At 36.3% G+C, this 20,877-nt stretch overlaps 1 long non-coding RNA gene across 1 annotated transcript; it reads left to right on the top strand.

Moving 5' to 3' along the window:
- Window positions 1-2,712: 2,712 nt before the first annotated feature.
- Window positions 2,713-4,399, top strand: LOC145051427 (uncharacterized). Its single transcript, XR_013683619.1, has 5 exons — window positions 2,713-2,854; window positions 2,941-3,023; window positions 3,147-3,207; window positions 3,814-3,890; window positions 4,193-4,399. It is a non-coding gene; the product is annotated as an uncharacterized LOC145051427 (long non-coding RNA).
- Window positions 4,400-20,877: the final 16,478 nt, after the last annotated feature.

Genomic DNA, 20,877 nt, shown 5'->3' with positions numbered 1-20,877 from the left:
TACAGATGCTATTTCATAGTTATTCCGTAGCTAATTAGCTACGGAATAGCTACGGAGTAACTACGGATGCTAGTCCGTAGTTATTCCGTAGCTAATTAGCTACGGAATAGTTACGGATGTTAACCCGTAGCTAGTTAGCTACAGAATGGCTACAGAATATCTACGGATACAATATTAAACCATTAAATGAGTAAAGGATCTCGAAGATGCAAACGACTTTATGAACACTATTAATAACTATAAGTTGTTGAAAATAAAGATAATTATGTATAATAGAGGTGGGAAAAAAACAAAGAGAAAAAACGATGTTTAATGCCCGAAAAATCAAAAATAAGAAAAATCCGTAGCTACTCTGTAGCTAAGTAGCTACAGATTAGCTACGAAATATTTTATTTTCTGTTTTTCGGGCACCAAACGTCGTTTTTTTTGCTTTGTTTTTTTTTATATCTCTACTATACGTGATAATCTATACTTTCACCAACTTATGAATATTAATATCATTCATAAAGTCGTATGCACCTACGGGATCAAGTATTCGTTTCACAGTTTTACCACTGTAATTACTATATTTTTCACCAAATTGTGATGAATTTATTTTTGTATATGTATATTTACATACATGAAAGAGTTGTGTATATGTGTACGTGTATGTGTGTATGTATACGTGCAGGGCCGATCCATTGGTTTTCCATGCCTCGGACGAAAAAACAAAATAATGCCCTATATTTGTATTAAAGTCACGCAACACAAAATTATACACATCAGCAAAAAAAACAAAAAAATACTCTTATTCAAATCGCAATCAAAAAATGAAACAATTAATAGTAAATAGTTTTAAAAAACCATTCAAAACAAATAACAAACACCTAAATTGCAAATAACATTTAAAAACTCTAATAGATAAAAGATTATATAATTCTATTAACATCTATAAAGACCATGGTATTAGCAAAACAATATTTTGAAGAAAAACTGACACCAAATAGCATATGGCAAAAGACATTTTGTTGTAAAAATATTTATATATTCTAATACACATTCTTGTATTAGCATATAAATTATCTAATCATATTAGCAATTACAAAAACTCAAACAGGATAAGTATTATCAAAATTCATTTGCAAAAGAAACATTTAAGTAAAAAGCAAGAAAACCATGTCTGCGAGCCATGACCATCAAACTTTATTTGCAAAAATACTAATTGACAGCAAATACCAAAGAGCAATAAGCAATTACTATTTACTAAAGCACTTGCAAATAGCAAATAACTGAATAGGAAGATTACAACTAATTCAAATACTTCCTACAACAAGAAAACAAGAGCAAAATTAATCCAATAAACAAAAACAAATTGACCCTAATTAGCAAATATCAATTATTAAGAGGAGAGGGATTCAAAGGCTATGCTAAGACATAATTTCCGATCTCCCATTTCCAAGTACAATTAGAGGTCCTCAAGCGTACACTTGAGTGCTTCCTGGTTCAACTTCTACTTCCTATTGAGAGACAAAACAAGAGCATGACATCTTAGAATTAGATCAACAAATCAAAAAAAGTTTTTAGCTTTTTATACCCAACTAATTCAATGACATCTTGCAAAACAAGCAATAATACATTATTTTTTCAACAAATTAATAAATCCAAATATCCAATGAATATCACTAAATCATCATAGTAAATTACTTACTTTTTGCTTTTTATACCCAAGTAATTCGATGACATCTTATCTTAAAAACCCAACACATATTCTAACTCTTACTCCTAAGAAACCATAAAAAAAAAATTAAAAAATCAGACCTCCTGAAGCAAACTGGTGAAACTAATGAAATCAAAACAAATAAATATGAAATCAAAGATGCATATTTCGGACAGAAAATAATGAAATTCCTCCTTAATTGAAGGCTTTGAACTCCAAGTCTAGAACTCATAAAAAATAGGAGAAGATGAGAAATCAAAATTTGAAACAGCAATTAGAAAATTGACAATCTCAGTTTTTCTTCAACTCACAAGAAATCGCAATCGGGAACCATAAATAGGAGAACAGGAGAAATCATAAAATAGAAATCAGATTTAGAAATTGGGATTAGGTCTATTTAGAGATGGCAGTGGACTCTTCGATCTTCTACATTGTTCGTGTTCTAGGCGTCGATTGGCAATCAGCCAATCAAAAATGCCGATTACAGCTCTATTTGGTGGATTCAATAATTTTCGCGCCCACGCTTTGCGCTTGTCTTTGCCTCCGGTGTCATCTCGCGTCTTGTCATAAAATCAGTGTAATAGGCTAAAGATTTTGGGCCAAACTAATACATATACAACTACTTGCTATACTAAACTGATGCCCTCTAATATTTGCTGCCCTGGGCCTTAGCCCATCTTACCCAGATAGTTGGGCCGGCCCTGTATACGTGTTTGTGCGTATTTATATGTGAATGTAGATCATAAGCGTGTTAAACCATTAAACGACTCATGGATCCCGTATGTGCACACGACTTTATGAATGATATTAATACCTATAAGTTGGTGGAAATAGAGATAATCATGTATAATAGAGGTGTGAAAAAAACGAAACGGAAAAAACGATGTTTGGTACCTGAAAAATCGAAAATAAGAAATATTTATCCTCATCATCATAATAACAATGACAATGACAATGACAATGTCAATTAGATTTCCCTCTATCTCATTTTCACTTTCCCCTTTTCTTTCATTGTATCGCACCCGCTCCCGCCTCCTACCTTTATGCCCGCTGGTTCGATCCTCCGTTCTTCTCTCTCATTGGGCGATTCGCTTGACGACCTTCATCGCCGGTCTCCTCACGACCTTCACCGCCTGCCGCCTCAGCAACCACCAATCGGTAAGATTCATCTGTTATGTAATATCTTTTTTTATCATTCGGCTCAATCGTTCACCTGATAGTATTTCTTGTTGTGTGTATTGTAGTTGTCTGTAATCGGTAAGACAGGGTTCCCTTGTAACAATCTTGTCCATTTTTTTAAGCTGTTATCGATTGAAATCATCTCAAGGTTAGTATTTCTTCCTAGCGTATTCTTGTAATTACTTGGACTGGTTAGAATTGTTGTCCTTGACTGGTTCGTTGTCATGAGGTTTTGATTCACAATGTATTCTGAAAATGTCGATTATTGCAGGTATTGTAATCGAACCAGTTCACGTTCTTTTCCTCTCCATCTGTCTGCCTCTCGAATCCAGGTATGTTTTTTTATTCAAGGGTTGATTTTATGAATCTTACTTGGTTAAGAAATCATATTGGTCATATTGGTTATCATTGTTTTATCAAGATCCATGGGCTATTATTAGTTAATTGTTGTTTCTCATGATTTCAACGGATAACTCGTTAAGATGTTGTGACTTTTTTTATCAATCTGTGTTATGATAAATCTGTTTAAGAGATTGTGACTTTTTTATCATTAGAGTTATCAATCTGTGTTATGATAACTCTTCAACTGAAATCATATATGATTATCTTTGTTTTATCAATCTGTTTTATGATAACTCTTGCACTTTTATGAGATTGTGACTTTTTTTTGGCTGATTTTATTTGATATTTTTATTTTTAATTTTTATGTACTATAATGTTATTGGTCAAATCATGTATTACTTTTGAATTATGTTGCTCCATTTCTGTTTTATTTGGTCATTTAGTTTGTTCTTTAATTGAATTAAAACTAAAAAAAGTATTTTTTTTAAATTAATAATTTTTTTTTTCAAATTAGACCACTGAACTCTTTATTTATGTCATCTGCATTTATTTATACCGATGTTGGTTGTGGTTTGTTTCATTTTGTTCCCTGTTAGCTAGCATAACAAATTTGGTGAAGAATGAGACGAAATTGATGTAACTTGCACTTCTAGGAGCTGGTAAACAACCTCAGGTACAAAGATTTTAGTTCTTGAGTATTGATGAACTTTGGGTCTTTCATCTGTTACTTCATCTGTTCATATATTTTTTTTCATCTATTACTTCATATATTGATGCATTTTGCTAACTCCATTTGTTTATGAGTGGCTCTCTTCTGGTTTGTTTTCACCGGTTTGCCACAATATCAAATGGTTTTTTATTACCAAATGCTAACTGCATTTTTATGCTTAATTTCATTATTTATTATTTTATTTTATGTTTCCTGCATAATATTTATTATTCTAATTTCACTTTTGATGCTTAATTTCATTTCAGAAATCAATCGCAATATGGAAGATCTCTTACGAGGGAATAAGTAATTGTTGTTGTTGCTGTTTTTGCTGTTGCTGTTTGCTGTTTTTAGTGTTGCTGATTGTTTTTGCTATTTTTCGATGTTGCTGCTTTTGCTGTTATGATTTACAATTTGATTGAATATGGTATTTGATAAAAAATTGGAAATTTTTAAATTTTTTTTTTTTTAAATAAAACGAAATTAGCTACGGAATAGCTACAGATATCCGTAGCTATTTATTTCCATAGCAATTCCGTTGCTATTTATTTCCGTAGCTATTTAGTTTCGTAGTTATTCCGTAGCTATCCACTTCCGTAGCTATTCTGTAGCAAATCTGTAACTATTTATTTCTGTAGCTATTCCGTAGCTATGGTAGCTACGGAAAGTTCCGTCGCTATTTCGTAGCAATTTCGTAGCTAATCCGTAGCTATAATTTAGCCACGGGCCATTATGCTACAGCCATTTTTCAGTAGCAATTCCTTAGCTATTCGCTTATAGTTGCGGAATAGCTACGGATTGTGTTGTAGCTATTGGACTAGTTTTCTAGTAGTGTTTAGCAAAGAAAATAGAAAAGAAAGAAAAGAAAATGCAAGAAAATTGTATTTTGTGTTTCGAGTCGGAGAGAAATGAAAAAAAAAATTAAACATTGTTTTCAAATCCTTTCAAAATTGGAAGAAAAATTTTCTATTTTATTTTCTTCTATTTATTTCCGTTAATGAAACTCGATCACATCATTTTATTTTATTTTCTTATTTAATCCATTTTTCTTATTTTCTCGATATTCAATTACCACAAGTGAGGTTATTAAAATTTTAACCAAGGATGTTAATTAAGCTTAAACTAACTATAATGATAAGTATGGTTAGGTCGTTTTGATAATTTATGCTACTTGCTAAGGTTAAGGTGAATATATAGCTTTTCTGAGCATATATCCATACCAAATCAAATGCTTACACTTGATTGCCATTTGTCTTTGTATTATTATAGCTAATACTCTTTGTACGATAAGTGAGACGTAGCCCTTGAATTTAGATACGAAAGAGGGGGTGCTCTCTTGAATTTTCTCTTGGAAATGGCCTTTTTTTTCTTGTAGTTGTAGTGGCTTAGAGCATCCACACTCTATTCAACCATTCAACCCATGGAGAGTTGAATAGAGTGCCAAATAGGAGAGAGAAATTATATTTTCAAGTCATTTTTTAAAAAGTCAATAAATCTACATAATCTATGTTGTTAGCTGTTTATGTGTTTTATGCGATTATATAATTACATGCGTTATGGTAGTTAATTATTAACGTCAACTTATGTTAATTAGCTTGTTAGTTACCAAACAAGTGACGTCTAGCTACCTCTTTTTTGTACTTGATTTCTTTATCGACTATTGATTATATATAATATGTTTATCAATGGAATTTCTCTCCATATAAAAAAATATCGGTTCATTATACTAATGGCTTGTTAGAAATTTGCTTATATATTGTTTTGAGGTTTTGGTACGTACGTTCTAGCCCTGGTTGATTAGTCTTTTAATTATCCCACGACCCTCTAGCCAGGTTTACATAATATGATTTTACTAACCAATTTCAGATCACTTGACTAATTAGATGATCTAAATTAACTTTAGTAACACGACTTCTGGTATTTTGCAACTATTGATCCACAACACGTGATGACTCATCTAAAACACAAAATTATTTGGACTTAGATAGTTAAGATTTGAGCGCTAAGCACATGCTAGGCTGTTCTATCCATGCAAACATAAAGTCAGCGATAGGAACGTGGAAAAAATAGTAACATCAAACTGAAATAAAAAAAACAAAACAACCACGTTTTCATTTTAATTATTGGCCGCTCTCCCTATTTGATAATAGGTTAATAGCATCATATCTACCTAGATATATATTATTCTCATGGGCCAACACACATACGAGACTCTCCTATCTATATAACAATATGCTCATAATTAATCATGGATAATGGAATACGTAGTTGACATTTTGGCAAACGTTTAAACTTAATGATTGCTAATAATGTATAAGGGCATCATTGCTAATATTATGTAACAATCTTTTCCAATACCCGTTCATAAATTGATCACTCAACTTATTGTGTGAATTCTTTATCAACTTTCATTATAAAAAAATGCATGTTCCATGGTGAATATAGCAATAGGCAACATCAATACTAATTTTGGTAAATTAATAAACAAATAAATAGTTAAAAATGTAAAGTTATAACAAACTCTTTGATTTAAGTTCTTATAAATATAAGCTAAATAAATTACCAAATCAACTAAGGTGCTATTTGTTTTTTTTTTAAAAACCACTTCAGACAACTTATTACTGCGTCGCGCAGCACACGCGCAACACTTGACCCTTCGCGGTTGTTTGTTTTTCAGAAGACTTCTGACTTAAAAATTGTTGCGTGTGTGCTGTGTGGCGCAGTACTAAACCAACTGCTTCAAACCTCTTCACACCTTACTTTAACTTACTGCAGCAGTCTGCAGACGTTAAAAAACAAACAAACTTTTTATTAAATGTTGCAGTCGTTTGTTCCATCTCTTCTACTATAGAGGGTTACAGAGGTGGTCTGCATACTTCACACATTTTTTCTTCGAAAAAACAAACAGCACCTAACATAATGTATGGGAAAAGATAAATACACAAAAGATATGTTCCATACATCAAATATAAAGAGACTGGGAGTGTGGTCCTATGTAGAGGAGCAGGCAACTAGGGGGTTGTTGGTCCTAAAAAACATAAGGAGAGTCGTGCCTATGGGCAGAATGGACAAAATAGTTGACTAAGGCCGAAGGTGGGAAATGATAACATTTCTAGTACTTTGTCACATCATTTTTGTTACTGTCATGTCATTTTTTTTATCCGCCACTTTGCTAGCACAATTTTCTTAGCATTGCATAGGAAGTGATAACACCCTTATCACTCATTTATTTTTTTTCCTTTTCAAGTTTAAATAAATTAGTACATTTTTTAATATATAAACATTTCATATTACATAAGTTATATATTTTTAAACACAAACATTTAATATTAAATAAAACAGTTACAATAAATTAGAACATAAATTGCGATTAATAAATTAAAATGTGACTTGCTTTTTAAAAACTTGACTTAATACCTAAAAACATGAAGTAATACCTAAAAGTGTTTATTGATAGTAGGCATAATCCATCTCAGAAATCAGAAATCAATGAGCAATCAAAATATTAAAAAAAATAATAATAATAATAAATAAATAAATAAAAAACAGAAATCAAGAGGCATATTCTCATTATCATTTATGAAGACGATTTAATTGCTTCTTAAGAATTGAGAAGTGCCTCGGGACTTTGGAGGAAACTAATAGATTTAGGGAAATAGACTTATTAAGGTAATTAATTTTTCAGTTTGTTCACATCTGGTAACTATCTTTTTTTTGTATACATCTAGGTAATGAACTTTTTGAAATTGTTCACATATAACCATTATGATCGGCTGTAGCAGGTCACATCCGGTCATAATGGTCATATGTGAACATTTCCAAAAAGTTTGTTACCTAGATGTGTAAAAAAAAGATAATTATCAAAATCTAAACAAGTCGACAAGTTATGAGTAAACTACACGAATGGTCCCTATGGTTGGATAATATGTGCGTTTAATTTGTTCCCTAACTTATTCTTAACTCGGATGAACCCTACTGTTTAATTTTGTTGTGCGTTTGGTCCCCGTCTTACCTCAAAAGACTATTGTGCCCTTTTAATTTATTTTTTAATTAATTTTCTTATTTATGTATTAATTTTTTATATATTAAAAAAAAAATAGGCTCCACATGTCTGTATCTCCTAAAGATGGAAAGGAAATAGAAGTTGAGGAGGATGAAAGATGAGATGATAACTAGTGGGACAGGGACCAAACGCACGACAAAAATAAACAGTAGGGATCATCCGAGTTAAAAAATAATTTAAGAAGCAAACGCACAAAATACCCAAACCATAGGGACCATTCGTGTAATTTACTTATCTTTTTTTTACACATCTAGGTAACAAACTTTTTGAAAGTGTTTACATATGATCATTATAACCGGATGTAACCTACAGCCGGTCATAATGGTCATATGTGACCACTTCTAAAAAGTTTGTTACCTAAATATATAAAAAAAAAAATAGTTATCCAGATGTGAACAAACCAAAAAATTAATTACCATAATAAGTCTATTTCTCATCAATTCAAAGAGAATACGAGGTTTTTTTCCTCTTACAGAGACCCTAAAAAAAACATGTGAGGTCATTTCCCACCTAGAAGTAGGAGAATAGAAAAAATGTAAATGCCACAAAAACTAAAGACAAGTTTCGAAAACGAGCCTTTCATACCCCCTTAAAAGACTGTCTAATCAACCATCACAATCGCAGGTATCTTGAGAACTTTTCTGCTTAATATATTACTATATATACCATCAAACCTTATATAGATATATGTATTAATTGCAACCGATGGAGGCCCGAGATTTGGCAAGGCCCTGCTGCAGTGGGTCCTTTGCGGACTCGTCTTTGTCCCGCAACACAGGCTAACGATCGAATTTTAAGGATATTTTCGTCATTTTACATTATTTCAGAGATCGGGGTTTTTTAATGCAAAATAAATAATATAAATTTCAATAAATTAGATTTTTATTTTGGAAAATTAATGTCTGGTTAAAAAAATTTACAAAAGAATCTAAATAAAAAACATAAACAAATAATAGTGTCTATTTAATGTTTTTAAAAATCTCATTTATGGAAATTTGTATTATGTGAGGTTTTTGTTTAAGTTTTTTTTTAACTAAAACAACTAATAGTGTCTTTGTTTATTTTGTTTATTCCCGGTAGAGTGTTGCTATTCACGCCAAAACCATATTTTGAATAAAACGAAAACCACGTTTAGTTCTTAAACCCAAATTAAGATGACTTTTATAAATATTATTGTCTACATACATTTGAAACTTTATTTTGCATAGTATTTTTTATTTTCCTTTTTTCTTTTCTTTTTTAATCTAATCAATGTTATATATAATCCCACATTTTATGCATATTTTATATTTTTTTATTTTATAATCTAAACTATATATATATATATATATATATATATATATATATATATATATATATATATATATATATATATCTTCTGTCGAAGAAGCTATTAGAGTTTTAATTCCGCATTGATTGATATTAATTGAGTCGTCATTCCATATTGACGTATCTCATTAATCGTCAGTCTTACTGTAATTGATAAAATTACATGGCTGGTCTTTAAAACAGGTAATCGATCAAACGATATCACAATGTCCATGGATGATTCTCAATCCAATCCGATCAACATCTCTAACAACATTGGTTCAACTACAAGGATTTCAATCTTGTATACTCAAGATTATGAAGTTTGGACGCATCATTTTGAAGATTATGTGATTGGATCAGAAGATAATGGGTACTTGATCTGGGAAGCAATCACAGCTGGCCCATTCACTCACTCAAGCACCTCAAAGATTGTCAAAACTCAGAAGGAGTACAGCCAGCTTGTTAACGATGTAAAAGATATTCCTCAAGACGAGAAGGAAAAGTTTCAATGCAACATCAAGGCCTTGAGGATGATTAGGTTTGCTCTGCAGTCAGATACTTTTCGTTTGGTGAGTTCGTGTGCTACTGCTAAAGAAATATGGGACAGGCTAAAAGAATTGTATTCCACTGATGAAGATATGGAACATTCCATTCAAACTCTTTTGTTTTCTGAATTTGGTGATTTCAAACAGAAGCCCGAAGAGAAGCTGGTTCAGGCTTTTAATCGCTTTAATCATCTTTTAAGTAAGATGATAAAGCATGGGATCGAAAGGAAGGTTATAGAACAAAAGGTTACATTCATGAACGGTTTGAGATCTGAATGGATGGCTGTCGTATCCACTGTTAAAGCACATGAACAGTTCAAATCGTATTCTCTAGCAAAACTGGTGGGAATTTTGAAATCCCATGAAAATGCATTGTCTAAGGAAACGAATGTGGTTTCTAGTTTGGGTTTGTTAGCCCTTGTTTCAAAAGGGAAGAGTTCAGTTGAAGAAGAAGAGGAATTGAATCTTGCTGACTATGATCTAACTGGTGAAGAATATGCCATGATGGTCTCCAATCCTAGAAAGTTCATTAAAAGAAAGTTCCCAGCCAACAAGAACCAAAACTAACAGGGAAGTTACAGCGCTGAAAAGGCTAAGGAGGAACCGAAGATGGGGTCGAAGTCAGAAGAGTCAAAGAAAGAAGTGAAAGTTGTTGGAGATTCAGGATTTGATTGTCATTGTTGTGGAGGCAAGAACCATTTTGCAAAAAACTGTATGCTGAAAAAGAAAGCAAAAAATATAGATAGATGATGATGAGGAGGAAGCGATGTAACAACGTAATTTTCAAAACAATTTTTTTCATTTTTCAACAACCAAAATTACAATTAAAAACATTCTCAAAGAGTATTTCACAATTGTTATTACTCAAAACATATTCCCAAGATCATAGAAAAATATCCACTTCGTGTGTGCGATTTCATGTCGGCGCCTTTCCACGGTCCTCGCTAGTACCTGAAACACATAACACAACAACTGTAAGCATAAATGCTTAGTAAGTTCCCCAAAATACCGCATACAACACATACGCCACTCGAGGCTATAGCACGAATCTCCAGTCGATGTGTTTCAGCGGGACCCTCCAGTCCCGTAGCTCGTTGGACCCTCTGGTCCGGTCATAGCTCGTTAGGCCCTCTGGCCCGGTCTAAATCGTTGGACCCTCCAGTCCAGTCTGTATTGTTGGACCCTCCGGTCCGGTCTTATAAAATCATACAACATACATATATATCACATAGCACATATTCTCATACATAGCACATAAGACCCTCTGGTCAACACATAATACCACTCTAGGTAACGTATAGTGAGAAGACTCACCTCGTGTAACTCGGTAACTCGGAAATCTCGAACTCTGTGAAATAGGACCTAGCCTCCGCCTAATCATATGAAATATACACTCGATATCAGCATATTACCCCAAGGCTAGATGAATCCCTCTAATCACTCTCAGGAAGGGCAAAAGACCATTTTACCCCTTTCTTGACTCAAATACACTAAAATTGACCAAACCCTAAAAGTCAACAAAAGTCAACCCTCCAGGTTACGCTGCGCGTACCAAACATGTACGATGGGCATACCCGGAGCCTTCACAGAATCGGGGTACGCCCCTTATGCCGCGCGTACTAGGATTACGCCCAACGTAACACCCAGTTTCTTTATCCAACTCACTCAGGCCTTAATCGGTTAAGAATTTCGTCCAAAATCCAGATCTGACTCCTCTTGTACGACTTAATCCATAAAGTCGAGACCTTTATGCCTTTGCATGGCTGTAAAGGTCACTTTGTGCTCAAAACACCCTTCCTCTTTCCATAATGGGACTATAACTCATGCATGACACTAGATCCACGACCAAGACTAGATTTTTATGAATCCTCAACACAGTACACACTAGATAAGGACAGATCAAAGCTCATGGAGACTATTTGCACACAAAGTCTCAAACTTTGAACCAAAAAAACCCTAGAAATGGTCCAAAAAGCAAAACTTATGAAGAACAAGGAAAGCTCTAAGCTTTTTACCTCAAAAGGGATCTCCAACCACTGTAGAACACGGATCTACACTTGTTCTTCAACTTCTAGCTCCAACAATGGCTCCTTCTTCTCCTTCTTTACCTTAAAAAGATAACTTAAAGCTCAAAACACACACACACAAGCTAAAGCACGGATCTCAGCTCTCTAAGGACTCACTTAAGTGGATATGGTGGCTAGGGCAAAAGGGCAACATGTTCCTCTTTAGTGCACAAGCCAGAAATTAGGGTTTGCATCTGGGCTCACTACGCCCAGCGAACCCGGGCGAGTCCGCGTCCAAAATAAGCGCGTGAGTACGTGCGGCGTACACCTCAGTATGCTCAGCGTACTCACCAAACCAACTGTCACACCCCAAAACCGGAACGGCGGAAACGTTCTGGGGTGGATGGCGTCATGTCAAGTATCACAACATATGCAGTATAGTAATCAAAGTACAACAACCATTGCATTAATAGTAATAATTTTACATAGGTTACATTACATAGAAACATCAAAAGTAAATACAAAACATAATATAGATGCAGCTTGGTTCTAGGCTGACTTCACACAAGCTCCCGGGATGTACCTGTCTATCGATGACCTGAGAATACAAGTTATTTTGAAAGAGAGTATTAGCATTTTTATAATGCTAGTGAGTTCATAAGTATTTAGTGTCATTTGTATAAATACACATTTTTATTCGAATTAACATTATGAAAGAGAGTAGTTGAGAATCTACGGTGTATTAGCGTTTTTCCAGAAAATCCTATATTTTCTAAATAAAAGCAGTCTTCTACCAAGACTCGACAGATTTAGGTTTTTAGGAGTAATTTCCCACAAAATACCATCATTACCAAAATACAGTATTGACTTTAAGGAAAATATGAGAATATCACTACTAAAAATACTAGGGGAAAAATAACATATGCCTCAGCAGTAATATTGCTGACTAAGGGGATGTTTGGTAGCCTCTTAATTGAAAAATTAAGAGGCAACCTCTTAAAAGTTCAGATTTAGAGTGTTTGATTGCATCTTATTTTTTTGTCTCTTAATCTTAAAATGCCTCTTAATTTTTCAAAGATAAAATTGTATCTGAAAAGAAAAATTAGACGCGCGTTCTTATTTTACCCATAGCATGTTTCTCCGCTCTTTTCTATTTCACGATACAGCTTCCCCCAAGCAGTCTCCGACAACTTGCAACCCTACTGTTCTAGCCATCGACCAGTCAACGCCTCCACCAGCACCTCCACCTCCTTTAGCGTCGCCGCTGCTTGCGCCTCCGTCCCGCCCCGTCAAACTCGTTGACAGCATCAAATAATGGATTTCTGAAATTGATTTTCTTAATCGGCTTTCCACGGACAACAATCCGTCAAACTCCACCAGCGACATCACCGCCGTCGGCCATGCCAGTGACATCGCCTCCACTATCCCTGCCAACTTCCCCTGTCTCTCTGAATGATGCTTCAATACCTTCTGTTATACATTCATTTGCTCTGTGTGTGTGCACCTGTGGTCAATTGTGCAATATTCAAATTTGATTTGGGGTACTTTTGATCGCAATTAGATTATAGAGAAATCAAAACAACAACCTGGGGTATTTTGCATTTGTTTTCAGCTGTTTAGGGATTAGAAACCAAAATTGTTGTTACCGATTTTGTGGACATTATATGTGATAATTAGGGGCTGACCAATTTGCTTTGTTTGAGACTTTATGTACATGTTCCTTTCTCTCCACTTATTTAAGAATTGTTCATGTTATCAATAAATCACCTTAACTTAAACCTTTTATCTACAGGTAAATATATGTGCATATGTTGTTGGTTGTTGTACAATTAGGTTAGAGATATTACAATTTATGTAGTATTCATAAGAATCAGAGCATGGTTTGCTATTTTTTTTCAACAGCTTAAGCATGGAACTAACCAGGTATTCAATGATTAAACATATCATTTGGTATTAATTTTTATTCTTGAATATTAATCATGGTTTACTTTTAAATGCCAAATATATGGAGCACATCTTGGTGTTTTTTTTGTACAGGAAAGAGTTGGTTGTTATTATTGAGAATCATTGCTAAAGTTGGTTGCTATTATGTGTATAATCGACCAAAAAATATAGTGGATTCCTGTTATTCACTCTTGGATCTAGATCTCATGGTATTTCGTGTGTAATGTTGTGAATATTTTTTTGAGAGCCATTGATAGGTTGGATGTTGTATACATAGTGGTTGCTATTTTTCATAATCATATCTTTGTCGTTTTAAAAAAACATTGATTCAGTTGTTAATGATTTATTATTTATTTGTTTATTGATTATTGATTCAGTTTGTATAGTTTCTTGTTTATTATTTATGTTTCGATTATTTATTGCTTGTTGTTTGATGATTTTTATATTTTTTTATAATTATTCAAGAAGTTAGTTTAGTTATTTTATAAAATAGAAATTTTGAATGCAACAAAAAATAATACATAAGGGTAAAATGGTAATTTTCATCATTCAACACAGCAATTCAGATGTTCCAACCAAACAACATGTTAAAATTTCAGATCTTAAAAATTCAGATCCTCTTAAAAATTCAGACCTCTTAAAAATTCAGAACTTAATAATTCAGATCCTGCCAAACAGCCACTAAGGCAAATGAAATCATAGACTCTAGGAGAGTATCGAATGAATGATAAGCCTGGCTCAGTCTAACAAAAGGAAGCACAAACTCCAGACAGTATCGAATGAACGACACATCTAGAAAAGTCTAAAACAAGGAAATACAGACTCCAGACAGTATCGAATGAACGACACAGCTAGCAAAGTCTAAAACATCCGGTAATCCTAAGTGGGTTGTTCAAAAGTACCGTGTTACCTTAAGGCCATGAATTATAAGGTAAACATGAAGATACTCGTAACCATACTGATTGACACTAAAGTACTTGACACCCTGCAAGCGTCGGAATAAATGTGACATTTGTCACCCCTTGGCTTCGTAGGCCGGGGACTGTAGCTAGCAGTCAGGGTGTGGGAGTGTCGGTCCCGTATAGATCTATACACACAATGCCCGCTCTCCCTCCAGGAGACTCTGGTTACCAACTTGACAACGGGGAGATCCGTGTCCTGAAGATGCATCTTGTATTTTGAATTTTATTATAAGTACTGGAATAATGATATAGACTCACGAATGAACTGACTCCTTTGGAATTCTCCGTACTGGAAAGAGTAAATAGAATCTCCTAACTATTCCTATAATAGTTACTAATGTTTTTGGTCTATGAATGATGAATGGAAGGATGCCCATGCTACCCAAGGCAAATGAACTGGTCGATGTAAAACTTTATGTCTATACATGTATACATGATATATAACTAATGTTTAAACGACCTTCGGACGGATAACTGATACCCACCAGAACACATCCAAACGAGGAAAAGGAAATAGGGCGAACTAGCCTTCCTAAGTCCTTTAAACATTATTTATATAACTATAAAAATATAGGCATGCATTTAATGAAATAAAAGCATAACAGAAACTTGGGTAAACTTTTGGAAAACTTTTAAACAAGAATTTATGACTCGATGTCAGTTTAATAAACAAACTTTTGAAAATGATTCGATAAAATAGTTTAAGTGAAGAAAACCTTTGGAAAACATTTAACAAGAAATTGCGACTTGACGTCATTCTATAAATCAAACTTTGAAAACCTTCGGAAAAGCTTTGAAAAGCCTTCAGAAAACCCTTCAAATACTTATGATAATCTAAAAGAGAAATTCATACTTTAACAAGAGTTGAAAGCGAGATTTGGAAAAACCTTTTATTAGTTGAAGCAGTTTAACATGTAAAAATCCATTTGCTATACAGTTATTAATCACATGTGATTTATCTAATAACTGTATAGTTCAACTTGTATTCCCCCCTATGAAAGCAGTTAAAATCATCTAAAAGGTTAATTCAGGGGTATGAACTCACCTGCTGTAAGTGGATCAGATGGAGGTGTCGGTTGGGTGTTCGGTGTCAAGTAAGGACTTGAACACACTTAATGACCTAATAACATATGAAGACATATGTTTACATATAATTAGTGATTATAATACTAATTAAACAAGTATAAGAATCCTAATGTGCGGATGACACTTTGGTCAAGTGTTAGGAGGCTATTGGGTTGCAATAAGGGAGTGTATGGCCTAGTTAGGGAGTTTACTCTTCAAGAGTAAACTCTTTATGGATATTTCGGCCCTAAGACCATATCCCCATGAGTTTATGGCCGTAAACTCATGGTTGGTGTGTTTTTGGATGCTCAAAGGTCTAACAACACTTGTGGAATTAGGATAGGTTCAATTCTAGGGCATAGGAAGGGGTTAAGGCTCCAAATGAACCATTTAAGGGAGTTCACAGATGCAAACATAGAGTTTACGGCCGTAAACTCTCACTTGGTCCTTCAATCCATGATTTAAGGTCTTATATGAAAGAATACAAGGTTCTATGCATTATTCCAGGCCATAGGGGGAAGTTAGGGCATCATTTGGCCTCCTTAAGGGAGTTTACGGCCCATGGACCAATCCTTGGGGGGTTTACGGCCGTAAACTCCTAAGACCATAGTTTCTTTGATGTTTAATGCCCCTACTTCAATGGTGATTCATTCTAGACATTTAACCAAGCCATAGGAGGTGTTTAAGGGCAAATTTAACACCTTAAATGGTGTTCACGGCTCATGAAGAGGGGTTTACAGTCCAAGAGTGTTCTTGGGCCGTAACCTCATATGTACTCTTCAAAAGACAAGGTTTTGGTGTTCTAAGCTCATATATGCAAGTCCACAAGTCATATCTAAGCCCTAGGAGTGATTTTGAAGGGTTTTGGGGCTTCAAAACCCCATTTATGGGTGTTTGCGGTCCAAGAGTGTTCTTGGACTGTAAACACATGTTTATGAGGGGTTTGGGTGATTTAAACACGAATTTGTAGGTATATCAAGCTAAACAATAAGGTAGGATAGATTACTTACGATTATGGAGCTCGAAATGAGCGTTTTTGGATCGAAAGCAACTTGTAGGGAGAGAGAGTAGAGAGAGAGTGAAAAAGGTGTAAATGAGGTTCACTCACCCTTATATAGGGTTTTGAGCTTGTGGCTCGGTGGAAATCTACCCGATACTGACATTGAACAGGGCTTTTGGTCGTACCCGATTGAATGGTTGTAACTCGACGGGTCGTGAATTAGAAACTTTTAAAAAGTGAATCGAGGGCTTTTCACGTGTTTCTACTGCATTTTGAACACTTATGAAGTTATAGTAAAAGTCCCAATTTAATTAACCTAATCCAAAAAGGTTAACGGAACAATTTAATATAACAAGTTTTATTAGTGGAATAAGGGTTTACCGTGACGAAATAAATTTCGGGTTGTCACATCATCCCCCCGTTAAAGGGAATTTCGTCCCGAAATTAGGGTTTAGGCAGAGAGGTAGGCATGAAAAATCGGGTAGAGAGGTGAGGGTACTTCCTATTCGGTTGGTCTTTGCGCTCCCAAGTGAACTCTGGCCTTTGCTTGGCGTTCTAGCAAACCTTCACTTACGGGATGTGGATTCTGTTTCGTTCACTTGATCGCTCGGCTCGTGATTCCTACAGGTTCCTATATGAAGTTAGAGTCCCCAATGATTTCTATCAAGACGAGTGGGATTCAGAGAGTTACATCGGGCAAACACTTTTCAAGTCTAAGACGTGGATTGATTTGGGGCGAAGCTTATGGAATTTCCGAAAGTAGTCGTGGTTTGACGAGGGTTGACCCTATTTTTGTAAAGAACCTCGGATGGTCCTAAGCTCTCGGAAAGGTAGAGCTTTTCAGTAGTTAGAACATAGTGTACTTCTATGGAGAGATCATCACTTGCGTGATCGCCATTCTGAAGTTCCAAACGTTCTCTCATACTGGGGGTGTAGTCCTTCAGGTTGGTTCTTAAAAGGCTTGAGTTATCCTTGGATTCGTGTTTCCTGCTGACTGGCCTTCAGAGGTTTCCTGGATCATTGGATGAATTGGATGTCTACGGGTATCTATTTGCTGCAGGGTGACTATCTCAATCTTGTGCAAAATGAACCTGCACTTCTGATTCTTGAGATGTTTCTAACGGAACCATCAGGGTCGGTGAGATAGGGTTTCAACCAGACAATTGTTTAGAAAGTTTTTAAACTTCTCATCATCATCTAGTTGACGCTTTCACAATATGATTCCTAACAGGAAAGAATCATTCTCTTACTTGCCTTGTTGTTTCATGAATAACAATCTATGCTCAGGGCTAACTCAGTCCTTAGAGATTTTCTGAAGTGTTGGACTATCTTGGGAGGTGGTTCTACTATTTATGTGTGAGATAGTATTCTTGGAACACCTAGTAGTCCAATGAATCTCTAAGACATGCCCTAATCTCTAAGGTGTCGGTTTATTTTAGTTGCAGAAAGCGCGTGCTCCTGTATGACCCATCGACTAACACCTAGACTGGTTTCAAGTCTATAATCTCTACGGGATCTGGGTTATAAGGCTTAATGCAACCTACTTTCGCACTTTATTCAAGTATTCTTGGCTGCGGAGGTTATCCTGTGGTTCTTGGCATTCTAGGATTCACTTCGGAGAATGCAGTCTACTGTCTACAGGGCAACGGTGACTTCTTCCACGTGAGGAGGCAGAGTGTCCCAGGCACTACTCGTCAGTGACAGGGTGGACGAAGTGCCTGAGTAGTGCGAGCATCTTCTGCAACTACTCTTCCGGTGGTTCTGAGTTTTCTTGATTTTGGTTAAGTCTAGAATTATAGGGTTCCGTCACTCGGAACTTCTAATATCCTCATCCACTCTTCTCAGAGTTTAACTTATTGCAGCTTCCAGGTTTTCGGGATATCCAATGAGAGGCTTAATTCGTGGGATTAAGCGTGAATGGATGGTCGTAGTCAATGTCCTTGACTCTTACGACTCATATTTGTTTACCAACTGAGGGTGTTAACTACTATGTTGGCTTAACCAGGATGACAACAATTTCGGATTTGTGGTCATTATAGTAGCTCAACCCGCAGTGGTTCTCTTGACTCTTGTTCCTATTCTATGGGATAGGATGAAGGGTTCTATTATGAGGTTCATGGTAGAGCTCATACTTGGCTTAACCACTAATACTTGGTGTATGCAAGCCGTATATAATTGAGGTCGACAGGATGTTCAGTTGTGCGACTCCACCCCAGACCCACAACCCAATGAGGAACAAGGAGTAGGGAGGAAGCACACATCTTAAATCTTTTTAATCTCAATTATATACCACCCTTATGCATATACTCGGTTATAGTAGTCAGTCCCATGAGTTCTTTCCTCTTGATTCACGAACCTGATTGTGAGGTGCTAGAGGTCTTTCTGGGGGATCTACGGAGTAAGCTTAGGGTGGTTAACGTCTTCTGAAATACCTGCATTTTCTTTCGCTTCGGGTTCTATTTGTCTAAGGAAGGGTTGGTTAACAGCACACGATACCCTACTCAGGGGTATTTCGGAAGGTTTTTGTAACGTCCAAAAATTCAAGACTAAAAATTTCTTTAATAAAACATTACTTAAAGCAAAGTCATCAATCCAAAACATAATCAGAGTATTAATTTCCAAAACACATGTTCGTTATCAGAGTAAACATTCCAAGGTTGTCTATGGTGTGTGCCATGCGATCACCCGAGGCTCTTCCCTCTGCTACCGGAAGTACCTAAAACCAAAACTGAAAACCGTAAGCACGAAGCTTAGTGAGTTCCCCACCCTACCACATACCATGCATAACCACATACTGCACATACTGGGCCACGCCCGCTATCCTGGGCCTCGCCCCCTGCCTCGGGCCTCGCCCGCTACAACGGCCCCGCCGCTCCAGGCCTCGCCTGGCTTCGAGCCCCGCTCGGATACAGATTTGTTTCACTTAGGCCTCCCCTATCATTGGGCCTCGCCCGCCAACAAATACTAACACATAAACATATCACAACAGATACACACTAACGTACACTACCGAATCCTGTTCTAAAGGCCTCGCCAATCTTGGGCCTCGCCCATGTCCTGCAACTGGTGAGTCATGGAACTCCGTCCATACTCTTGCTGATAGTGAGGTTCGGGCCCATCCCACCCTCACTCCTTCCCTAACTTGGGCCTCACCCCTGATCTACTGCTAATGAGATGTGGAACACCATCCACACTCTACTAGTGGTGAGTTACGGGACCTCGCCCACACTCACCTCCCTACCAGGCACATACAAGTATCACACAGACAACAAGTATAAACTATCACATAAACCATTCCTTGGGCGCCCACCAGCTATCATTGGACCTCGTCCTAAATATCATACTATCATACTATGCCTAGGGCTAACCCCCGGGTCTTCTACTCATAACTACATGGGCCGGCATTGTGGTCGTAGACCCATTCACACAAAAGGGAAACTCACCTGCACTTGCTAAACTTGCTGATAATCCTTCTAGCCGCTGCCCGACAACTCTCTGAACTCCTGCTCCACCAGCTCCCCGAGCTACCAATATCAATGAAATACTTAGTCTAACTGACCCCCAAAAGTCAACTAAGTCAACGCTGGTCAAAGTCAAAGTCCTGGTCAAAGTCAACCGCCCAGGTCAACCCTACTCGCCAACTCTGCCTACTGACTCGTCGAGTTCATAAACTTAGAGTCCTTCCATCCACGACTCGACTCGCCGAGTCAGTCCATGACTCGCCGAGTCTACCGATTTCCGAGTCCTGACCTGTCAAACTCACCGAGTATCCACTCGACTCATTGATTCGAGTCTCAATTCGAAGGGTTTGGGGTTTCACGTACTGACTCGCCAAGTCCAAGACAACCTTCAACAGACTCGCCGAGTTGTTCTTCCAACTCGCCGAGTTCCTGCCCAACTTCATCCGACTCGCCGAGTCTACCCATGTGACTCACCGAGTCACTCCAACTCTTAATCCATGCAGTGGCTCTTTGAGCCAAACAGGGGCTCCAACACATAGATCCATACTTCCAAGGCCTATTCCTCATGTAAAGTGGCAAACTTTACGTGTAGAG

This window comes from Lactuca serriola, chromosome 5 (assembly GCF_051521515.1).
Source record: "Lactuca serriola cultivar US96UC23 chromosome 5, Lser_US96UC23_V15, whole genome shotgun sequence".
Classification (NCBI taxonomy): domain Eukaryota; kingdom Viridiplantae; phylum Streptophyta; class Magnoliopsida; order Asterales; family Asteraceae; genus Lactuca; species Lactuca serriola.
This window is presented reverse-complemented; position numbering and strand designations above follow the sequence as displayed.